A 15516-nucleotide genomic window follows, 5' to 3' on the forward strand; every position below is an offset into this window, starting at 1 on the left:
TGACTACATCATCCAAGTAGGCAGTACTATATGAGTTATGAGGACGGAGCACTTTATCCACCACTTGCTGGAAGGTTGCTGCTTCCCCATGTAACCCATATAGAAGGACACGATACTGCCAATGCCTGCTAGGGGTGCTAAACACTGTCTTAGCTTTTGCGGAGTCTGTTAAGGGAACCTGCCAGTACCCCATAATCATGTCAAGGGTAGTCAAGTATTCAGCCTGTCCAAGCCTCTCAACAAGGTCGTCCACTCGGCATCAGATAGGCGTCAAATTGTGAGACTTGATTAAGCTGATGGAAGTCATTGCAAAACCTCAGACTCCTGTCGGGCTTAGTGACCAAGACAATAGGACTGGCCCAAGGACTATGACTTTCCTCTATTACTCCTAGCTCTAGCATACGCTTGATCTCAACTTCCACTTCTGCTCTTTTTGCCTCAGGAAGCTGATATAGGGGTTCTCGAACTATAACCCCAGGCTCCATCACATTATTGTGCACAATCAGAGAGGTCCGTCCAGGTTTCTCACTCACTACCTCTGAAACAGACAGGATAACTGATTCCAGTTCCCGTCATTGTTTGGGGCTCAAATTGGGTCAAAATTTAAGGTTATTTTTGTGAGCAAAGAATGAGCGGGGCTGACCAGAGGAGGGATTCGGTTCCCTGTCCTTCCATGGTTTCAGTAGGTTGACATGATAAACCTGCTCACTCGGTCGACGATTGGGTTGTTTCACCAAATAATTGATGAGCACTTTCCTCACCTTAACTTCATAAAGGCCTTGCCAATGGGCCAGCAATTTGGAGTGTGAAGTAGAGATCAAGACCATGACACGATCTCCCAGGCGGTACTCCCTCAGCGACATGCCCCGGCCGTTATACCGGGCCTGTGCAGCTTGTACTTCTTCCATGTGATGTTTTAAACTAGGATGAGTCTTTCCAAATCTATTACGTAATTGTGTGATATATTGTAATATATTTGTGGAAGGGAGTGCCTCTTCCTCCCACCCTTCTTTTAAGATATCCAGTATGCCTTGGAGTTGTTGTTCATATAATAATTCAAAAGGGAAGAAACCCATTGAGGTTTGTGGGACTTCACAATAGGAGCTGATCCCTGTGAAAAGGAGCTGATCCCAGTTCCTCCCATCCTTGCTGACCACCTTATGAACTATTTGCTTGAGAGTCTGATTAAACCGGTTTGAGGATGATACACCGTGGTCTTTAAATGTTTTATCTTAAGTAAATTGGCTGTTTCCCTGAATGTCTCTGAGGTAAAAGGCGTCCCTTGGTCCGTCGGGACGTCTTTAGGGATGCCAACTTGTGCAAAGACCCCTCCCATGTGATGGCTTTAGAAGTGGCTGAGCGCAATGGAACAGCTTCAGGATATTGGATAGTATAGTCAACGAGGACTAAGATATATTTGTGTCCTCTAACTGAGGGTTACAGGGGTCCTACTAGATTGACCCTGATTCTTTCAAATGGGACATAATTCAAGGGAATGGGAACTAGAGGAGCACTGTCCCTCCTAGGAATCTGACACAACTGACACTCCGGACAGGATGTGCAAAAGCAACAAACCTCCTCATTAATTCCTGGCCAATAAAAATTGAGCTTAATCCTCTCCAAGGTTTTATTCGTGCCCAAATGGCCTCCAAGGAGGTGGGCGTGTGCTAATTCACAGACCTGCTGCCAGGAAAGTCCGCAGGACTAACAACCGTTTCCGCACCTTCGCCTCATGGCAGTCCACTTTCGGACAAACTCATGCACACACATAGTTACCCATACCAGAATTATCTTAGAGTTGCTGATCAACCTAACCTGAACACATTTTAAATTTGAGAGGAACCCAGACTGCCTAGATAAAATGAATGTGCACATGGGAAAACTGTGAAAACTCCTCATAGGTATGCCTAATACAGTATTTGAAGCTGAAAGTATTAAGTTCTAATGCAGCAGCACTCTATCACAAGTATCATAATCCCAACCGTATCAATACATTATAACTTTTTGTTTGATTTCGGGGTTGAAATGCTTTTTCTCCCAGCACCATTCCACAGAAACACTTATGTTAACTGCTGATTTTTACTTGCCCCACCATGATTAAGACCGTGTCTTCTTCTCATAACTGTACTGGGCAGGTCCCTCCTTTTCACTGACCCTAAATAAAACACAGGAAGTGTGAAAAACATTGCTGGCAAGAAGCAAGCTTTATGGTTCTCTTTATGGTTTCTTAAAATTCTATTTTTACCTTACCTTCTAGTTAGTGTTCACCTCAATACCCAATTAAAGCATGCTTTCCAATTAAAACAAACTTAATTTCAAGCAATCCAAGTGCTTTCTCAAATCATGGGTTATCCATCAGTCCCAGGTCATTTGGAATATTGAAGGCAAGCAGATTTTACACGTGAAACCCACACGAGTACCAGACAGAAACTGAACCACACACACATTCTCATGTTGCCTTCTCTTTTTCATTCTGCTTGTCCTGGTAGATGCTCAGATGGGAACAGGCAGAGCAGAACTCACCAAACTTTCCTATCATAAGTAAATAAAGGTCTTGGCTATGGAAATCAAATAACCGAAAGATAAATGTGAAAATATAAAGATACAGTAGAGCTACTGGACTGGAAAATGCAGTGACTTAAATCAGCAGTTGCTTCAATTACCTACTCTATCACCATCTGCTCTAGTGTGCATTTAATAATGGTACCTAATACATGAAATAAAAATTAATTAGGAGTCTAACACCACAGTGTGCATCAGATTCTTTCAGTGAGTGATTTTTCCCAAACAAAAAAAGTAAAAAATGAGGCACAGATTACAGTGGAAAATACATGTGCTCAATGCTTTTTTGGGTCTAAAATTCTAAAAAGTGAGCTTTCCTGACACACAACTTTTAAACATATGCTTTATGCTGAGTACCCCCAAGGAGAAGACAATCTCAGTGTCAGCAGCAGCAATATAAACTCCTATATTATGTGAAAACAGCTGAAATCATTTAGATTATCAGAGAAACTAACATGAAGGGTATATACCTCTTAGGCCGCCCTGCTAAAACTGAATGTAATGTCTTTATTTACATAGACTACTTCCGTTTCTGGTGATGTCAACTGATGGGTCCTAAGGTTGTGGCTACTTCTACAACAAAGCCCCAGGATAAGACTACTATTCCCTTGTGGTCTTTCAGGTCTAGCTAATTGATGTCCTGGCTGTCTCTGTCAAACCACCTCCATATGTATCAGTTGACAGGTCAACACCTCTAAGTGTTTTGGTTATCAAGAACACATGATACAACTATGAAGTGGCCCAAGATGTTCTGGTACCAGTTACACTCCTGAACAAATATGTGTACACACATGGAACTTATTTATGAATAATGTGCGATTCAAAGAGAAGGTTCTGTAGACATTTAGCATTTAGTTTCAGATCAGAGCAGCTGTCTGAAAATTAAAAGTTGGCATATCCTTAAGGGGTTAAATCAAGGAAAAACTATTGAGCCTGAAAATATGGTTATTTAAAAAACTACAGTAATCAAAACAATGTATTATGTATTCTGTATTGTATAAATAATATCAGCAATGATAATGTTTCAAGTGTTTCCTTTTGCAGTGAAGGGTGCATTTTAAATAGCTGAAATGAAAAAGAAAACTGCAATATGTTATCTTCTATATAATGAAACATGAAGGTCTTGTGTGTGTCCAGGCCCTGTGAGCAACGTGATTAGTCATTTTGGTTTTGGTGTGATTGGTTACTTTGCATTTGTTGACACGATTCAAAGAGGAAGTGTAATTGTGAGACACACAAGGGGGAATAAAGACACAGGAGAAATGCTGAGTGTTGCCTTCAAAGACAAAAAGTATAAATGTGGATAGGATAGGAGGTGAGCAAGGGGCCTCAAAATGACAGACTAAGAGGCAGGCTTTATGGGAACGCATTTAAGAGAGGGAGCACCAGCTAAGAAAGGTTCAGACATATAGTGATGCAGATGAAAGGCGCTCAAGGTACACGTAGGGCAAGAGATATCAAATATTTTTAAATGTATTCCATTACATAGTGGCTAGTGTTAAATACATTTGTAAACAGTGAACAACTTTAAAATGCTTCCTTTTTTCTTCACTGTATGAAAATAAACAATTGAAAGTGCAACAAGAAGGAATTTTGTGTGCTAAGCAGTGTTTGAACCATGGAGCAATGCCACGTGTATTTAAGTACCTGGTATGTGTGTTTTGAATAGTCAAACTTGAAAGTGCATTTTGGTTCTCTGACAGCTTTTTACCCAAGTCATTGAGTGGCTGAGTCATTATGAATGGCAGGTCCTGATCAACAATGGCTGCATAAGTGGTCTGGCTACCTAGATTGACCGTCATCCAAGCCAATGGTAATGTAAAATGGGCAACAAATGTGCATTTGATACAAGCCATGAAGCAACAGAACCTTCTTCCAATTGTGTCATGCTATAACGTCTTGGAACACACAGTACAAGAAAGAAGAAGCACTGGGCTTGTGTAATTTCTAACACAAAGTGTCATGGTGTTGTTCTTCACTCCCCCCTTTTCTTTCAACCAAGACCATTATCATTTATTTTTAGCACCTTGTTCTACTATACTTGTGTCTTCCCCAGTCTAATCCAACTCTGATTATATTTCAAGTGGAGACTTTGAACCATGCTAACAGTATGCTTGCAGTAAATCAAAGAAAGCAGCTTAAAAGGCCATACAGTAGAAATCCAGTGTACTGCTGGAAACATTTACTCCCTGCATCAAAACACACCAACAGGAGTTGTCTTTTTCTCAAGTTGAGCTCACTATTTGGGTTACCTCTAGGATTTAATCAAGTGTTGTTTCACAAACTATACTGACTGCACAGGGCAAAAGCAGAATTTATTTAGAAAGCGTATCAGGGGATGAATGATAACCAAAGCAAGAAGTGGTGGGTAGTAATCAGGAAGACAAAAAACAAATACACAAGGCTCAATATATGTGACAAAAAACAGTCAAATAATCAGGCCAGGAATTCAAAAATCAATTGTCACACACATAACCAAAGCCAAAACATTAATCTTAAACAGTAATCAAAAAAGCAGACATGGAATCTGTTAACCAGCAATAAATCAACACAACAAAGGAATTAAAGTTTACAGGCTTGGGTTGTAATAAATAAAGGGCAACTGGGAAGTGCACAATGTAACCTTTATACTCTTGACCCAGATATGTAATGTGGGAATTAGGTCTAAATAATAACTAAACAGTGACAACTGAGCAATGCTACAATGTCTGGGTGACAAGCAGCACTTTGTTGACACAAATAATTTTAAGAGGTCAAGAAATAACAGATTTCAGTTTTCCAAATCTATGGTACAAAAATAATACATAAACAAATAAATAAGCCTTGACACACATGTTTAGCAGCAATTGATTTACATATGTTAATCCAGAAGTAGGATTCTGTGGCTGGAAAATGGGGATAAATGTGAAATATCCAGCAGGCAGGACAAAGAGCATTAGGCTGACATTAAACATACAGCAGGCCGAAATCTTTTGTAATCAGCTGCAAAGAAGATTTGCTAACAAGGAGCTCTTTTTGTGCAAAAGCGTCCTCATACGTACTGGCAGGGCAAGCTTCCCAGTAAGTTAATGGAGCTGAAAGTGGCTCTCCAAGAGCTTAGCTTGAGCAACATAGGTGTATGCAGCTCAGGAAAATGGCTTTCATTCAGAATATCGACCTGGATTTTACAAATCTTGGCACAAGAAGGCCCTGACACCTCACTTTGTGCCAAGACCAGTTAAAGTACAATGTCTTATTTTGTTTGGGGATTTATGTTCCTCAAATCTGCTCAGTCTTTGGGTCAACAGATGACATGTATAGATTTTATAGATAAGATGTATTCTACAGACATTAGATTTGCAAATAAAAACATATTTTTAGGCATTTTCGACCACCATTATTCAGATAAACATCATTGCATTTTTTGTTATGTAGCTTTAGCAGAAGTCATAAAATGCTACTGGAAAAATGGAAGTAGTATGTGCAGAAGATGAAAGGACTGACCTTTCATTGAAATCACTAAGTTAAAAAACAGTATTACACAACTAAATAAGTGGGACATAATTTAAAATTAAGAATAAAAAAATCAAACAGAGATAGGCCAAGACAGTTCAATCTTTCTTTCTTTCTTTATCAATTTATAGTGTGTTGGGCCTACTTAGGTGTATGTGAGCGTATTGGTACTGCAGCAGAAGTTTCAGATGGCTAAATTTTTAGATTGTTTTATTTTAAATTATGTCTAAAAATAATTAACTTTGCCTAGGTAGTAGTTAACTTTGCTTCGGTAGTAGTAAAAAACAACGTAACAAATGATCAAATCTGCCATAATTTGTTGCAGCCTCCCTTCGTGCAGCAGCAGACACTGTTCTGCCTGGTGTCTGTCGTACTTCTTACAGTACTTTTTGCCTCAAAGGACCTCCACTGTGTTCATGGGGGAGGTGCTTCTGAAGGCTTCCTGTTATTTTTGCAGTAGAAAGGGTGTGGACAGAAAAAAGTGCAAAAAAAAGCAGGAACTGAAATTGAAGTGAGCACACAGAGTAAGGAAACCACAGCACTCATGGTGTTAGACACAAAAACACTGGGCAGGCCTTAGAAATATCTCATGTGCTAAATACAAGGTCACTTGAGGTATATAGTTTGTCTGAGTAGTCAGCCTGTAAGTTGCAAGTTTAAATGATGATCAGTTTTATTAGAAGAAGCCCTCAGTAGCCCATCAAGATTCATATTCCTAGGAGGTGAACTCAGTAGTTCTTATGTGAATTACAGAACATGACATAACATTCTCAATCCAATTAATTTAATTGAGACCAGTGACTATCACTCAATGAAGTGCAAGTTTATTGCAGAAACCTGAATTACTATAAATTAAACGAATGAAGGAAATAAATATTATCTTCAAGACCAAGGGGTAACAATGTAAAAAATGGGTGGCTTGGTATTGCTGAATACATTTTTTGCAGTGACAAATCGGTGTTGTGTCTTCATCAGAATAACCAGCAAATGGAAGAATAAAGAGAATGCTGTTAGTTCCTGGTCTTAGATTTAGATCATAACTCAATGCTATCTAAAGCTGCACTAAGCTGTAAAAGGTGCTACTAAAGTGTCACATTAAATTGTAAGATATTCTACACCTCATTCATTACATGTTGGACAAACCTTTACACTCAAAAGATGAGGATACCTTACAACTATTTCCATATATATTTTACACTTTGGGTGCACAAGTGGAATAACTATTTGCTCATGGTCATGAGATGACCCATTAGCCTTTTGGCATAAAGTGACCTGCTAAAAAGTGTAGCCAGCAGAAGATACCTAGGAGAACTAAAGATGAGAATTGCATGTGCCACAGGAGAGTAAGAAGACACAAAATGTATGGGCAATGGTGTCATATTACTAGATGCATTGGACAGGCAAACAGTATTATTTAGGACTTCAGCCATCTTGCATAGTCATTTTTCTCCCCCCTCCATTCTGCAGGTGCAGGCCCATTACCACTCAGTTTCAAAGAGGGTTTTTATCCTCAAATCATGAGGCTACTCAATTGCTGCATGAGCATACTGTACCTGTCATCTGATGTATAATGCTGTATTTGATCATTTTTTGTATTATACTACTGCCAAAAGGCCAGGTAAGACATACAAGTAAGAATCTCATTTTACTGTGAACACAAGACAATAAAGTTAAATTGAACATTGAATTGCCCTGCTTTCACAACTAGGCCTTCTACATTTTGCTTTCATAATTCAGACTTTAATTACTCACAGTAAGAACAGATTTCTGGGGTAAGGTGTTAGATAAATAGAACAAGAGTAGACAATCTGACTCAGGAGCACACACAAGGGTCTGTACTCAATGAATCCCTTCTACTGACCCTGTTTGTTTCCTCTAAGCTCCATTCTTTTTCCAGTTAGATTTTTGGGGAGTCTTAATACTTTTATGACACCTCTGCATTAGGAATACACTTGCATAAGGAATGCACTTTTCAAATTTCTCAGTGAAACTGTAAATACAGGGGTGGGCAAAAAGTAGGTTTACAGTTGTGAGTATGCAAAACACAGAGTTTGCTCTTGTATCTTTTTTTTTATTAATTATTGTAGTATTTATTTGTATTATTTGTCTTATTATTATTAAAGTGGGTTTGAGTGTAGCAATCATAACCTGTTGTTTTCCATACAAACAACTGTAAACCTACTTTTGACCCCAACCAACCCCAAGTATACTGCAGGTAATATCAAGAGTGATATGTCATAAAATAAATCAAAAGGGTTACACTGTGTTTTTGAAGCCAGCCTTTTCCCATCCCCTGTTTTTGTAATGACTGACTACATTCTGGTCTAGCTGATCAGATCTGAGTTTTCTCACAGGCTATACGGTTTCCAATGATGTATGTGAAGAAACCATGATGTTGCCTTATCACATCTTAATTGCTCACTGTAGTAGGTCAAAACAAACTGGAAAACATGTGAATAAAACTCATTTGCTTTACTCGCTGGAAGCATGGTACAGCATGAGCTATATTCTTTTCAGTCTTTGATGTTTCCAAGTGTAGTCAGTATATGCATTTTCTTCAGATTTTAACCATCCCCTCCCACTTAACCACACCAGCTTGGCCAATATGGCCAATATGCGCCTAACCTCCACTTTTTCTGCTCTTTCTATTACACATCAGGCCCTTTATATTCAAATGGCAAATTACCCTACAAAAAACTGTAGTAAACAAAACAAAAACTAATTAGAGCAGCTTGACTTTGAAGGCCCCATGAGAAGCTAATTGGCCTTGCAGCATTTGGACTAAGGTGGAATGCTATATATAATAGTAAACAGAAAGGGATTCAAATATATCACTGAGCATTTGGGAAAATGACCAAATAGAACAGCATCAAAAGTCTGAGATTCCTATACAGTGACTGCTGCTGTTATTATCTTTAAGAAAAAAATAATTTGTTTTAAATATCACAACATTTTTCTTTCCTTTGTAGCAAATCTAACAGCCTGATTTCAAAGATTACGTTTACTAATAATAAATTATGTGTGTTCTGGTAGTCTCTGAGCCCACAGTAACCCTGAATTGAGTGATGTGGGTTTAAAAATGGATGGACATTTCGAAAAATTGATGTATGTGTGGACTAATAAAGACGTGCCAAATTTGATTCCTGATGATCTGTGAGTTTTTGTCTCAACCAATGATTGATGCTAATTGTTGTTTCACTTGTTACAATTCAGAACCACTAATTTCTTCTTTTCCTCTTAAACAGAAATGAGATGAAAATTACAAGTGACCCAAAAGCTAACCAGCTTGCCTGCTCCCATTTGCACCAGTGTGTGTTTCTCATAAAGTAGCTATTTAAAAAAAAATACATAAGATAAGATGTACTAATCTGCTCCAGTACATAAAACATTTGTATTATGTTGTCAGAAAAGGAGCATTTGAGTGTGTTCTGTGATGGACTGGTGCCCTGTCCTGGGTTGGTACTTGCCTTGTTCCTACTGATGTTGGCATGGGCTTCTTCTCTACATGGCTCTGAAACTGGCAATGATAAATTAGTAAATAGATAAATGGAGCTTTTAAAACCCTTTTAAAATAAGAGTAGTAATATATTTAATTTACAAGGTGTCTTTGCCATGCTCAGAGTACTAAATGTTGTCAGGATACGTAACAATTGTTTATTTTTTACATATACTGTAGTATAATCAGGTTAAGTGACTTATTCATTTTCACAAAAGTGAGTCAAAGGCAGGTGTTAAATCAGCAATCTTGTGGGTAAAAATCCAAAACCTTGACCACTATACCACCCTACTCAACCCTGTTTCAAATCTATTTAAATGATTACTGGTACAAAGCTCTATGTGAAATTAGAATCATGACCTGACATTTTGAAATCTGCCTAATCCAACTCATAGGCACTGGAGGTCAGAGCCAATCACAGTGGCATTGGGTGCAAGGGAGGAAGCAGGCCTAGACAAGGCACCAGTCAATCACCATCCCCACTCATGCACAAGTACACAGGGTTAACTTGTAATTACCAATTAATGTAATCCGCAACATCTTTTGGGAGGTGGGAAGAGAACTGATACAGATTTAGAGAGAATATGCAAATTCTACATAATCAATGACTAAACACATGATTAAACATCAATGCTCAAAATGCATCAATCAATTTAATCGACACAGCTCAATAACAGAAGCTCACTGAAAAGCACACCAGTAACTTGACTCACCAATAAGACCTGCTCTGTCATTTCATGCTTTTGAATCCTAAAACATTGCCACCCACATCTCAAAGACAAGTGGTTAAAGTGTCAGTGCTAAACTGATACACAGTGAGTGACTGTGCTCTATGATGGACTGGCACCAATTCCAGGGATGGCTCTTGCTTGCACACAGCGCTTCTGGTTTAGTCAAATAGCTCCCTATGTCCATGAAATGGATGAATGGCTTAGGAAATGGATGGGCTTTAAAACAATTGAGAAATGTGCCTCTAGCTAATAAGACTATGCAATCTGAGCATACCTGTAAGATAATATTGACATAAAGTCTGAAAGCCCACCATTAGCAACATTTAAGTGAATGCCCCCATACAAGTGAGAATTCCTTAGTGGACCCCCAATTGCAGCTAGACAGCCTGAAAAAGCCATTCCCTGCTATTTAAAAAACTTGCTTCTTCTCTTAGTCCATTATCCATTTTCAAACTCTCTTATTCCAAATAAGGGTTTTGGTGAAGCAGATCAATGATTGCTTCATTTAGTAGTTGTGTTATGTTGTGCAACAACTGGCTTGTAGATTCTATTTCTATCTCTGTTCTTCACTTAAAGAAATTAATAGAATGCTCAATTTTTCCTCTGCATCCCTTTGTGCATCATACATCACTCATCGGATTTTCAGCCCTGTTTTAGATCATAGATATAAAGCACAGTTTCCATTAGGTCGCTGTGTTGTTACATGATTAATCAGCCAGGAATTCAATACAATAGAGTTTTATTAATCCCCATGGAGAAGTTTGTTCTGAGCTATAGTTCGGTATAAAGTGTTAAAAAGCCATTCTTCCATTTTCTCTATGGAGTCAGCTGTAAGGTCACAAGGAAAGCTTGTTATCGTTACGCTGACACATACACTCACTTCAGTTCCCCAAGTCAATTCACCAAATGCCACACTTTTGTTATCTGCATGAGGAAATTAGAACCCATGTGGTAAAGGCATGCAAAAGCAGACAAAGAATGCAAACTCTAACTTTGAGGTAGTAAAACTACCAGCCACACCACCACGTTTCCCTGTATCTGTATGTCTTTGCACTGTCATAAATATTAGTCTTGGATGCCTGTTAACTGGGAGTGTCTTGACTCAGAGATACTTTGGGTTTTCAGATTTCAGGTTCCACGCTGGCTTTGCTAAGGTGTTCAGCAATTGTTCTGTTGTTTAAATTAGCTCATGCTTAACTTTCAATCTTGGACCAAGAATAATATGCCATGTCTTCATACTAAATGATGCAGCTCTCTTCTCTTATATCAGCTGACAGCACTGAGGGAAAAAGTCGTTTGGAAAAGGGCATACTATTACGCCCATGGTTAAAAATTCTTTGTTGGTGGATACAGTGGACTTCTTTGAGTATGAAGGGAGGAGAGCTGTGGACTATATAAAGGAGCTCTCGAGTTTGTGAGTTGGATAGCTACAGGCAGCAAAAATGGGATCATATGAAAAAATTATGTAAGAATAAGATGACAACTAAAGATATTATGACTGCCATGAATCACTATGAACCAGCACACAAACCGTTTTTATACTACAGCTGGCAAAGCCTGCTTTTAGTAATTAATATGTGAAATGTTCATAAGTTTTTTAAAATAAACAAAATTAAAGTTCAAGTTCAAAGTTCAAAGTGGTACTCTTATCCAGTGTTTTTTTTTGTTTTTTTTTTTGCATGAAAATTCTGGTGTAACCACACGAACCTGAGAGATAGATGCTGTCAGAAAGGAATGAGCCATCCTGAAAAGTCTTGCAGTGGGTTGTGTGTGTGTGCATGTGAGTGTGAATGACAGAGAGAGAGAGAAAGAGATGATTCAGCACTTAAAGAGCAGAACTTATTAGACTGGTTCCTCTGCTTAAATCGACTGGCCTGCACATGTGGCTTCCAGTGGTCTCAGGTAGGGTCCTGACTTGGATCAGCTACCAGAGTTTAGATAACTGAATGCAGATGGTGTTGCCTCTAAACAAAAGTGAGTGGTGTAACGTGGAGGCAGCAGCACGAATGTGTAGGCTGATTACGTGACAGGAAAATATCATTAGGGCTGTACGGAATGAGCCATAGAAAATCAGAGCAGCAGAAGCCACCAGTAAACCTCGTGTGAAGAAGTAAGGAAGAGACACTGTATTTCACAAGGTATTTAGCTAACAGCACCAGTGATGATAAAATGTCAGTTTATCTTCTTCCATATCTTTCTGTCCTCTGCATCTTGCTCTGTTACACCAATCAGCTGCATGTCCTCTCTCACCACATCCATAAACCTTTGCTTAGGCCTTCCTGTTTTCCTCTTCCCTGGCAGCTCTATCCTTAGCATCCTCCTCCCAATATACCCAGCATCTCTCATCTGCACATGTCCAAACCAACGCAATCTTGCCTCTCTGACTTTGTCTCCCAACTGTCCAACTTGAGCTGACCCTCTAATGTACTCATTTCTAAATTAAAAGAATAGAAAATTTTCCTCTTCATAGGGGCGAGCCTCGGGAGTGGGACCCCCAACAGCAGCAGAGGATGTCTAGGGGAGAAGAAAGACAAGGCAGTGAGACAAAAGGACAACTGCTGTGCAGGCTTTTAAATTTTTGAAGCACCGCATGAGATGCAGATCACACAGCACGGCAGCAGCAGCAAGCCAGCAGCTGATCGAGCCAAGAGGAGATAAAAAAAAAATGTATTTGTTTTCCATTGTATCACCATTTAAGAGGGGGTTTCGGAGGAGCGACCGCGTCTCCTTGGGGTGCGTTCAGTCCCCCTCTTCACAACGCGAGCAGTAGAGATGTGAAGTGCCCGGCACATAGCACAGGTTGGGGGTCGTTTGTCAAGCGAAGCCCCTAGTACATTATATTATTGAGGCAAGTTTACTACTTATTTAATTTTTGCACAACAGCACCATTGCTGGGAGATGGGAGCAGTGTCCACCTTGCCCTTAATGCAGAGGCACCCCTGCTCTTCATATATTCTCATGTCCAAATTAACAGGATTAGGATCATCTTCCACTTAAAACTCATTTGAACAGTCTAAAATGGAATTCCAACTCAATCTTTTGAAGTAAATGAACAGTATGGTTAAGATGTGGTATGTTCGGTTTGAAGACATGACACTAGGAATAGAGTTAGCGCATGAACAAACAAACTAGTTTAGGATGTTGCCACTTGAGTTGGACACACAGCAAAAAGCACAACCATGCAAGCCACCATCTTTATAGAACGCAACAAAATCTAGTCCATTTTATTTACCACGCTTATTTTAACTTCACCTGTTTGTTGTCTGGTATAAATCTTGTAATCGATATTTAACCCACTTCCTATTGTCCAAATGACTTGAAATTTTGTACATTTACTCACTTCCGATGACAATACAAGAATCAATAATCAATTTCATTAATTGATCAATTAATCCATGTTAATTAAGAAATGAAATTTTCATATGAAGAATAGTTCAAGATTTCATCAATAGATGGCGCTAGTAACAGATAGAAATATTAAAGGAAGTGTTAAAATATTGATTACAAAATTATACTAAAACAAATCCAAGACTAAAAATTTGAAAATAATATATATATATATAAAAATAGCTTTTAAAATCCACGCTTATATTAAGTTAAAAAGTGTACTAAAAAGTAAAAAATAAGTCTCTCATACATCCATTTTCCAACCCACTGAATCCAAACACAGGGTCACAGGGGGTCAGCTGGAGCCAATCCCAGCCAACACAGGGTACAAACCAATCCCAGGCAGGGTGCCAACCCACCGCAGGACACACACAAACACACCCACACACCAAGCACACACTAGGGCCAACGTAGAATCGCCAATCCACCTAACCTGCATGTCTTTGGACTGTGGGAGGAAACCGGAGCGCCCGGAGGAAACCCACGCAGACACGGGAAGAACATGCAAACTCCATGCAGGGAGGACCCGGGAAGCAAACCCAGGTCCCCAGGTCTCCCAACTGCGAGGCAGCAGCGCTACCCACTGTGCCACAGTGCTGCCCTCTCATACATCACTCATAAAATAAAAGCGTGGGCGCTTTCATCAATCAACATTCAAAAAACACTTCTTAAAATCTTAGCAAAAGGGCCCACGCTTTTATTTTACGAGTGATGTATGAGAGACTTATTTTTTACTTTTTAGTACACTTTTTAACTTAATAAAACCATGGTTTTTAAAGACTATTTTTTTATATATATATTATTTAAGCTTGCATATGATACCCAGTTACTTGTCTACTAAGCTTTAATACCAAACACCACAGAGTATGGGACTTGTCCATGCTAGTCCCCACTAACCTCCAGATTTGCCGTTTTTACAATTACACTATGAGTAATTACTCAGTTTGCTGCAATACATTTAAGCCTTTAACTTCCCTTGGGCGTTCACTCTCACCATTCATTTGGGCTACTAGGCTTGAGTAAGCATGAACAAACGTGTTGTTAAAATGTAGTGTCGCAAGTGCAATCCATGAAGAAGAAATGAAAAGGAAGGCAGAGTTGTGTTCTGGAAGTCTAACACAATTGTCCACTTATATAAGCAGCCCAAGCTACACAACAACAATACTTTAAAAAGCAACTCAAGACCACAACATGTCTGTCTGAAGACCTAGGAGATAGAAATGCCAGAATCTAGGCAACCTTCAATATTTGGCTTTACTGCAGAATATCATAAATATTCCTTTCCTCATTACTTCAGCAACATTTCACAGTGGGCTCAAATATGTGAAACAGGTGACTGAGTCCAAGGAGACAAACGAAAAAGAAAGAAAATGTCTGTATACTCATCAGGCAATAATAGGAATCAAGGAACAGTTAAAGACAAAAATCAAAACTGATTCTGCAAAAACTATTAACAAATGGACTAAGCTAAAAGTGTAGTCAAAAGGCTCACAAAAGGCCCAGACTGCTAAAGACATGAGCATTAATTCCATGACTGAGGATGTGTGAAAGTTATGAGTCTGAATCATCATCATTGAAATGAACCATTGCTAACAGTACATTCATTTCTGTTGCCATGCACCTAAACAAGAAGTGGGCCAAGAGTGGAATGTGATGTGTGGCACTGTTTTGGGTAGCTCCCTTTCTGCTGTATGATATCTTGTGATGGTTCTTCTATGTTTGTGGTCTGATCTAAGCTAACAACTATTCTAAGGTCTGCAAAAGAAATGTTTATCCATTCTGCTTTTCAGTAATGGCTGGCATCGCAGTGAACTGGTTATCACTGCTACCTCCTGGATCTAACATCCT

Source organism: Erpetoichthys calabaricus, chromosome 12 (assembly GCF_900747795.2).
Source record: "Erpetoichthys calabaricus chromosome 12, fErpCal1.3, whole genome shotgun sequence".
NCBI classification, from domain to species: Eukaryota; Metazoa; Chordata; class Cladistia; order Polypteriformes; family Polypteridae; genus Erpetoichthys; species Erpetoichthys calabaricus.